General features: G+C 50.9%; 1 protein-coding gene across 3 annotated transcripts in view; it reads right to left on the bottom strand.

Moving 5' to 3' along the window:
• MYO1D (myosin ID) overlaps positions 1-9,636 on the bottom strand; it is a 145,068-nt gene that overhangs the window by 85,386 nt on the left and 50,046 nt on the right. The gene's annotated exons all lie outside the window — the stretch shown is intronic.

Raw genomic sequence — 9,636 nt, 5'->3', positions numbered from 1 at the left:
CACACAGGAAGGTCTGTGCACACACAGAAAGGTCTGTGCACACACAGCTGTTCCCTCAGTGAAAATTCCCTCAGTATGAGGGAAATTCCTCAGTATGAGGGAATTTCGTATGTTCCCTTGTAGCAATGGATTTATGGAAAAAATCCTGCCAAAGATGGACTGGTGAATCAGAAGTTTTTAATGTTGTTTAAACTCATGTTAAGATGGCTCTTTGCAGAGTCACTGCTTTTCCCCGACACCTTCTGTGTGACCCCTTATCTCTCAGGCAGGAGAGTCCTGGGAAGATGTCCCAAGGTGCTCCCATTGGTCCTTTGTTAACCCCTTCCTTATTGGCTGTAAACTCCCTACCTGATTGCAAGACTCCTCACCTGTGATTGGTCCCCTTTGACCCTCCCAAGAGCTATATAAGCCCCTATCCCACAATAAACTTCCTCTTTCGTCCATCTCTCCCCTGGTGGTCTGGTGAGTGCTCCATTGTGGGGTCTCAGGCCACGTGGTGGGGGGCAGGTGGAAGGGCATACTCCTTCCAGGTATGGACTGAGGCCTGAAGGATCTCCCCCTCCCAACTCATCTACTGTATTCCCTCAACATGAAAATTCCCTCCCTGGCAGCTGCACGAGCTGTGGCTGCTCAGCAGGAACCAGAGGGTTAAAACAGAGGTGACAGTAACACCTTCCTACCCTTCACACCCCGCAACAACCCTTGTAGGACCCATCCCTGTTGTCTTAACAAGAATTACCTAATGCTCAAAGATCTCACTAGACATAAAGCATCATCATGTTGAGTGTCTGGGCTGCACAGAAAGCAAGTTCTGAATCCCAGTTCTGTGGGAAATCTGTAGGGTATCAATTTCTGCTCCATCCCATCCTCTGCCTCTTCCCTCCTTCCTCCATCCACGATCTGGGAGTTGGGGATAAAGGTTAAAGTCCTTTTCTTCTGTATGGTAAACTCTAAGAAGGGAGTAGCCTTCAATCTGTGGTCTGCAAGACCAAAGCTTTAACTTTGCAAGAGGAGAGAGAGGTCTCCAAAACAACTTGTGGTGTTTTTCTAGACAAAACTAAAAATGAACTGAAACAAACCCCAGATTTTGTAATTGCTGACACTGACTGTGGCACATATCTACTGCCAAAAATTCAAAATCATCCTGCAGATGCAGAGGTAACACCTGAATGTGTTTGATGCAGTGAAGCTGTTAAAGGTTGATGCTCTGCCTAGGAAACAACTTGTGAGAAAGAGATGTATTTATATGGAATAACGAACATGGAATTCATTGCCCTGCTGGATGTGGCTTTCCCAGCACCTCCTCTAAAAGCAGCATGGATTGCTCCATCAGTTTTCCCAGTATATTCTGAACTGGAAGGGACCCACAAGGATCTTCTAGTCCAACTCTTGGGGGAACGGCCCTTGCAGGGACTGAACCCACAACCCTGGCATTGGCAGGACCAGGCTCTGACCAACTGAGCTAATCTCAGTTTTAGCTGTGCTGAACAAAGTCCAAACCCTGTTCCAACAGGCCTGAGGGATGGGAATGACTGAACTCCAACCTCCAGCTGCCTCCAGCCCACAGGACCTTCCCCAGGACAAACAGAACCCAGCAGCATGTGAGTTCCTCTCTCTGCACCACCCTGGGCGTGCAGGGGGCAGAGAAGGTGGAACAGGGACAGGTGGCTTTACTCCACCCCACACAGTCCAGGGGTCCTGCCCCTGCCTGGGCTGATCCTGGATGCTCTGGTGTGTCCCACAGGATCACACCCTTCACAGTGAGATCAGGCCTGTCAGAGTGTTTTGATGTTTCCTTTCATTTTTATTTGATTAAAGGCAGCTTTCAGTTAGGTCAGTGTGGTCTGTAACCAGCACCAGTTTGAGGGGTGGCTACAAGGCCTTTACACTCAGGCACCTCCATCCCACTGGGTTTTGGAGTTCATTCCTTTCTTTCTCTTGTCAGCCCTTGCTATCTCACTTCCAACCTTGGTGGGGTGTGGAAAAGCAACCCATCATCACAGAACCACAGAATATCCTGAGCTGGGAGGGACCCACAAGAATCATCAAAGTCCAACCCCTGGCCCCGCACAGACACCCCAACAATCCCCCCCTGTCCCTCAGAGCGTTGTCCAAACCCTCCTGGAGCTCTGGCAGCCTTGGGGCTGTGCCCACTGCCCTGGGGAGCCTGGGCAGTGCCAACCACCCTCTGGGGGAAGAACCTTTCCGTGAGATCCAACCTGATCCTGCCCTGACACAGCTCCATATAAGGCCCATCAGAGCTTTTCAAGGCAAAATTGTGTTATAGGTATTGTGTGATAGGTATTACTTTTTAAGTACCCCTTGCAAAAGGAGTGGCACTTCCTGCAGGCTGGCAGAGCCCACTGCCCACCAAACCTCAGCACCAGCCAAGGAGAGAACTCAGAGAATCCCAGTGAGCTCAGGAGGTCCCAGGACAGGCAGAGACCTTCAGAGGACATGCCACAGGTACACAGGAGCTGCAGCATTCCAAAAAGCAGTTTGCAGCAATCTGACACCTTGATAAAGGGGGACACAGCCTGGGTGACATCTGAACATTACATGTCCCCTTTGATCACCACGACTGGGAACCAGGAATGACATTTCAGCAACTTTGCCCTGGACCAGATGAAGCTGAGGGGCTGTGAACTGCTCTGAGGAACCAGAGGGATCTCAAAAGGGAACCCCGAGGGTTCTCCAGAGGAGTCTGCTGTGTTCCAGCACTCCTGGATGGCCTCAAGACCCCACAATGGTAACAAAGAGGAGAAGTGGTCTGGGGGGGGGGGAAGAGAGGGGTTAATTCATTGAGAACAAATGCAAAGTTCCACATTCAGCAGAAATAGTTGATTAATAAATAATGAAAAACTGATTTTACACTGGTGCTAAAAAGAGGTGCAGGAGTTCAAGCTCACACGAGGCAAGTTCATGTTTTTCTAGGAAAGGGCACAAGAACAGGAAAATTGCAAGATAAAAAACCCAACAGATTTCTAATTCTCTGAACACCTCACACAGGGCACTGCAGTTCAAGTGGGAACAGTGAGTCAGTGCAGGCAAGAACAAGAAAGATCAAAAAATCCAGCAAATGTGACTCAGAGGAAATACAGGTTTAGTCTAGAAGGACCAAGGAGCCACAGAACCATCCTGGTGTAGATTTTATACATTTAAAGGGTAAATATGAGGAAACGTGAACATTCAGCTTTAGGACACAGAAGAACTGTGGCTTTAACCATGGTATAAAAACTCAAATTAGGCATCAGGAAAACAAGGAGTGGGAGCAGAGCCTGAGGAAAGGAGGGATTCTCCATCACTAGGGAGAACAGCCTGAACAAGCATCTGAAGGGGAAGATACAGGCAGAGGTGTCCCCAAACACAGGTGAACTGGGGGCACTCCCAGGTCTCCTTCAGCCCTACTGTCTATGATTTCCCTATGATTTGAGGTCACCCACCCAATCTCAGGATAACAGGAAAGGCCCAGAATTGCTGTTTCCCTGCAGGAATACTGAAGAAACAGGACCATCCTTGGCTTTCCTGGTTAATCCTGACACAACCTGGAGTTGGCAGCACTTGGAGACACCCAAGGATCTTCCACTCACTGATGAGCAATGAACAGGCCAAGATATGGAGGCCTTGGAAAAGCATCTCCTAAAGGCTGATATAAGCCACCAGGGAAGGTTTTGGGCTGGAATGTTTCCCTGCTTTCTCAAGGATGCCATCAGCAGCACCAGGCTGGGATTTCTCCTGGAGGGTTGTCCTTGGGATGGGAATATAAAGCAACGAGGAGAGGGAGGAAAATCTGAGCTAAGCACCCACAAAGAGCTGGCAGCATCCTGGAGCTGCCCACCCTCCAGGAAGCAGCTCAGGAGCAGGGATAGGTACGAGGAACGTGGAATAAGCAGCAGGATGTGTGGGCAACATCCGTCCTTACGTCACCTCCCCTCTCCCGGTGACTCCATCGCTCCCACAGAGTGTGGCAGGCACAGCTCCTTCACAGCCTCCTTTGGCTCCTCTCCTTCCCAGGGGACTGAGGCAGAGCTGGATGCAGGGAAACAGTGCCCAGCTCCCAGAAACAGCTGAGCCCCTGCCAGGGCAGTGCCCTCCTCACTCGGCTCTTCCTCAGGGAAGAAAAAGAACACCAGGGATGCAGCTTCCTCAGGACACTTCAAGGCCAGGCTGGACAGGGCTGGGAGCAGCCTGGGCTGGTGGAGGGTGTCCCTGCCCATGGCAGGGGGTGGAATGAGGTGGTTGGCACTGCCCAGGCTCCCCAGGGCAGTGGGCACGGCCCCAAGGCTGCCAGAGCTCCAGGAGGGTTTGGACAACACTCTAAGGGACAGGGTGGGATTGTGGGGGTGTCTGGGCAGGGCCAGGGGTTGGACTGGATGGTCCTTGTGGGTCCCTTCTAACTCAGAATGTTCTGTGATTCTGAGATGAGCTTTAGGGTTCCTTCCAACCCAAACGATTCCATGATGATTCCATGATACCCCAGCCAGCTCTGCTTGGGGTGAGGTCTCCTACAAAGTCACCAGCAGGGAGCACTTCCTTCTGCCACAGCAATTCACAGTCATGGAATCATTCAGGTTGGAAAAGACCTTTAAGACCATCAGGTCCAGCCATCAGCTCAGCACCACCACCATTTTCACCACTAACCCACAGCCACAGGTTTTCTGAACACTTCCAGGGATGGGGACCCCACCACTGCCCTGGGCAGCTGTGCCAGGGCTGGAAACCCTGATATCCAACCTTGATATCCAACCTAAACCTTCCCTGGCACAGCTTGAGGCCGTTTCCTCTTGTCCTGTCTCCTGTTACCCCCCCTGGCTCCCCCTCCTGTCAGGGAGCTGGAGGCAGCATCCCTTCCAACACATCCCATCCCTGTTCTATTTGTTCTCCCACTCTTTGCTGGGACCAGGCTCCTGTGGGACTGGAAATGAGCTGTTCAGGGAAAATGCAGGATACACAGAGAGCTCTGAATGACACCTGGACTTGGGAACCATGAAGGTGAGTGGTCAGCACTTCAAAGACCCACAGAATCATGGAATATGTGGAGTTGGAAGGGATCCTCAAGAATCATCCAGTCCAACCCCTGGCCCTGCACAGACACCCCAACAATCCTCCCTGTCCCTCAGAGTGTTGTCCAAACCCTCCTGGAGCTCTGGCAGCCTTGGGGCTGTGCCCAGTTCCACTTCACCCCATCCCCTCCTGCTGATGTTCACCTTGGGCCACTTCTCCATCCCTTCATCACCAGCAGGGACAAACCTCTCTCAGTGCCAGGAGCAGGGTCACCAACACCAGGTGGTGCCAGGCCATGCCAGACCTGCCCTGTGCTGCATCTGATGGCAAGAGGAACATAAATCACTTTTTGAGGTTGATATCACAAATATTCCACATTCAAAAATGCAAAAAATCCTCAAATCTGTGACTTCAGGTCCAGCACAAAGGGGAGCAAATGTGTCTGCTTTTGCTATAAAAGGCTGAAACCCTTTGGAAAGCAGGATTGGGAAGTGCCTGCACAGACAGGAGATCATCTATCAGTGCAATTACAGTGCAATTAAAGCCTCTCAGCAACGACAGCTTCAAGGGTAAATTCTAAAGTAGATTATTCCAGGCTTCCAATCCCCCCAGCCCCAGCTCTTCAGGGGGATAATTATGCAGCTCCCATTCTTCCTGTCAGAGAACTGCAGTTTCTAAAGGGAAGAACTGAAATGCAGAGACACAAAGACCCCACTCTGAAAGCTCTTTAGATGCCTAATTGCAACTCATTTTATTTTTCAATCAAACTGAGTGATTTTTAGATTTTTAGGTGTTCAAAAGAAAACAAACCAGTTTCAAGCCATTGCACACTGAACAAACTCCTCCTTGGGAGGCTTCTGTTCAACAGTTTATAGCTCTTAGATGAGAGAGGGGATGGGACACAGGACTGACAAATTTGTGCTGGATTTGTCCCATCAGTCACAGCTGGTGACATTATAACTTACTAGAGATGAAGCCTGTCAGCCTGGATAGGAGAGGGGAGGGATGGAAGGGAGAGTCAAACAAAAGGAGTTACAGAGGAGGGGGAAAAAAGAAAAGAACAAAGGAAGAGCTGCATGTCCAGAGAGCTCCCAGAGAAGCTCTTCATTCCCAGCTGGGGCAGCCCCAGCACCTCCTGTGTCAGGATTTACAAAAAAGCCACCCAAAATAATCCATCTCAGGGAAAGCAAACCCTCCAAAGAACAGCACAGGCAGCCAAACACGTGCTTGAGAAAGGGAACGTGGCCACTCCTGGAGCCAGTTGGGCTTTCCACCAAAAAACCAGCCAAAATAAGGGTGTTTTCTTCTGTCTGCCAGAGGTTTGTGCCCAAAAGGCTCCTGGTGTAACCTGGAGGATTACAGCAGTACTGAGACACCTTCCAAAGACATATTCCATGGAACCACAGAAGCATTAGGCTGGAAAAGTCCTCTGAGAGGAGTGTTCCCCAGCACTGCCAAGGCCACCACTGACCCATGTCCCCAAGTGCCACATCCACAGGGCTTTTAAACCCCTCCAGGGATGGGGACTCCACCCCTGCCCTGGGCAGCTGTTCCAATGCCTGATCACCTTTTCCATGAAGAAATTTTCCCAATATCCAATCTAAACCTCCCCTGGCACAGCTGGAGGCTGTTCCCTCTCCTCCTGTCCCTTGTTCCCTGGGAGCAGAGCCCAACCCCCCTCAGCTCCCCCCTCCTGTCAGGGGGTTGCAGAGCCAGAAGGTCCCCCCTGAGCCTCCTTTTCTCCAGGCTGAGCCCCCCCAGCTCCCTCAGCTGCTCCTGCTGCTCCAGCCCCTTCCCAGCTCCGTTCCCTTCCCTAGACACGCTCCAGCCCCTCAACATCTGGAGAGCCCCAAAACTGAGCCCAGGGTCTGAGGGGTGGTCTGGCCTTTCCAGCCACATTTCCTGGGTTTCCAGACATGTACAAACACGTATTTGCACCCACTGAAATCAAAGCCATTTTTGAGAACACTCTTCACAGCACTGCCCTGCTCCTGACCCCAGTGGAAGCATCTGACACCCCAACAACCACAACACCTGCCCCTTCCCCTCACAGAACTCTGTGTCATCACCAAATTCCAGAGTTAAACCAGAGTAGCAACTGAACAGAATTTTAAAGGTTGTTATTTTAAGTACCAGAGAAGTTAAATAACAACTAGTGCTGCAGGTATTGTGCACTGTGGTCCCACACTTTGAGATTCTGGGGGTGCTGAGTGAGTGTTTGAACTTGATGATCTTAAAGGTCTTTTCCAACCTTAACAATTCTATGGTTCTATCATTATTGTTATTCCTGGTACTTTTGGAGCCTATTCCCCCGAAGGTTTAAAGATACTGTTGGTACAGCCAAAAAACCCTTCAGCTTTTCAGGAAAGGCCAAATGAGTGTCAAGGAAGAGGAGCTCCTGGGCTGCCATCTTGTTTGGGGACTGTAGAAAACTGAGCATAAAAATATGGTTTAAAGAGTTTTCAGAGAGGCATGAACAGCCCAGGTGGAATGGGAGGGGAGGATGAGGCAGCAGCTCTGACTGCACTGGGCACACTCAGATAATGTGAATAAATCATCAGCTCAAACTCAAGCCTTTCTTCTTGTTTTTTTTTGGAGAAACAGCTGAGCAAAATATGAACTGATTTTACCTCTCCCTATGGAACCTTATTCCTCTGCCACCCCTAAACCACAGCAGCTCACACAGCTTGTGCAAGCCTGTTTTCAGAGCTGTTTCCATCAGCTGTGACCACAGGCTTCCCAAAAAAGTCCTGCGGGGTCTGAACCACAGTCAGACACACAGATGCTGTCACTGTTGATCCCCACAGAGTGCAGCTCCAGCCCCGAGTTCAGCATGGAAAAAAATGAGTGACAGGGCAGGATTAGAGCACCTGAACTGCAGTGGTGGTGTCCCCAGGACAGAGAGTGGCTTCAGCAGCCCCAGCAGAGGGAAGGGCAGAGACAAGGATCCGAACTGGGAAGGACCCAGGGGCAGAGCACCCAGTGATTTGTGCACAGCCAATACCTCAAAATCAAGGCCTGAATGCCCAGTTCTTGGCTTGCTAATGACATGCACATATCATGAACTGCCCCAAAAGTCACCTCAGAGAGCCCCTGGGGCAGGGCAGCCACCCAGGAGCATTCACTCACTCTGCTCTCTGAGTTACTGTTTGAAGCACACAATGGTTTTGTTCAGCAGCCTGACCTACCAACCTCCCCAAAATTAAAGTACCACAAGCTTGGCTGCAGGAGGGGTCTCACCAATATTTCCTACAGCTCCTGACAGGAGAGGGGAGCTGGGGGGGTCGGGCTCTGCTCCCAGGGAACAAGGGACAGGAGGAGAGGGAACAGCCTCCAGCTGTGCCAGGGGAGGTTTCAGTTGGATATTGGGAAAATCCCTTCATGGAAAGGGTTGTCCATCCCTGGCACAGGCTGCCCAGTGCAGTGGTGGAGTCCCCATCCCTGGAAGTGTTCAAAAACCCCGTGGATGTGGCACTTGAGGACATGGTTTAGGGGTGAACACGGTGTGGTGCTGGTTGAGGGTTGGACTTGATGATCTCAAAGCCCCTTTCCAACCTTAACAATTCTGTAATCCTATGAAATGTTTGGGGTTTTTCAAGGTGTAGAACAGCCAGGATCCCCCTGGAAAATGGCTAAAGCTCATCCAGGTTCCTTCACTTTGCACATGAAGCACCTGCACATGCTGTTGTGCAGGAGCATCACCAGGAGAACTTTCCAAGTGCAGACCCCAAAGTGTGAGTGTCACCCCCACTGCTCCAGCCCTCCAGCACACTCAGGGTTGGCCATAAAGCCCTGCACCACTCTGGCAGCCCTTGGATCCTTCCTGCCTGGCACAGCCCTTGTCAAGTCCTGACAGACACATCTGTTCCATGAGAGCCTTCCCTTCATGGGATCCGTGGGAAATACAACACTCCAAGACAATTTTCTCCAATGCAATTCAATAGAAAATGAGGAAAACCCCAACAGCTTCAATTCTCAGTGAAGGTTTAGGGAAGGTAAAGAATGGGAAAGGACCACACTGAGACACACACAGGAACTTCCTTGGGGATCTGGCTTGGAAACAGCTCCTGGTTCTGCCCTGGAAAAGGCTGGCATTTGAGAGACACTGATGATAAATGGCCTGAGAGGAACTCACCCCACACAGCCCAGCCAATTCCAGGGAGGAATGCTGGTACCCACTGACTCAGGATGGAGAAGGTGCCACTCAAACCCCTCGTGCCCTGCTGGAAGCTGCAGGGATTGTTCAAACCACCACAGGCCATTCCCTTGACTATTCTGTTTTTACAACTTCCAGGTGGCCTGGAATAATTATTCCAACAAACAAGGAAATGAAGGTTTTCCATGGACACCTGCAGAGCCTCCCTGCTGTCCCCCCTGCTCACAGCCCTCCCCAACAACACCCCAGGGTTTCTGTGTGCACTGAACCCCCTCAGGGGGTGATCTCTGCTCACATGAGGGATCCCCCCACTCAAACAGCCCCTTCCCACATCATTCCCTCACCCACCTTCCTCCACACAACGTGGTGCTTTGCCCAAGCTGTGCCTTCCACTACAAAACTGAATTATTTAGTGAAATAAAAGGGTTCCCTCCTCACCCTCTGCCACGGTAAAGAGGAGGGAAGAAGGAACTCAC

The sequence above is a fragment of the Neopelma chrysocephalum genome, unplaced genomic scaffold (assembly GCF_003984885.1).
Source record: "Neopelma chrysocephalum unplaced genomic scaffold, ASM398488v2 Primary Assembly neopelma1_165, whole genome shotgun sequence".
NCBI lineage: Eukaryota > Metazoa > Chordata > Aves > Passeriformes > Pipridae > Neopelma > Neopelma chrysocephalum.
The sequence above is the reverse complement of the archived record's forward strand: the minus strand, read 5'-3'. Positions and strand labels throughout refer to the sequence as shown.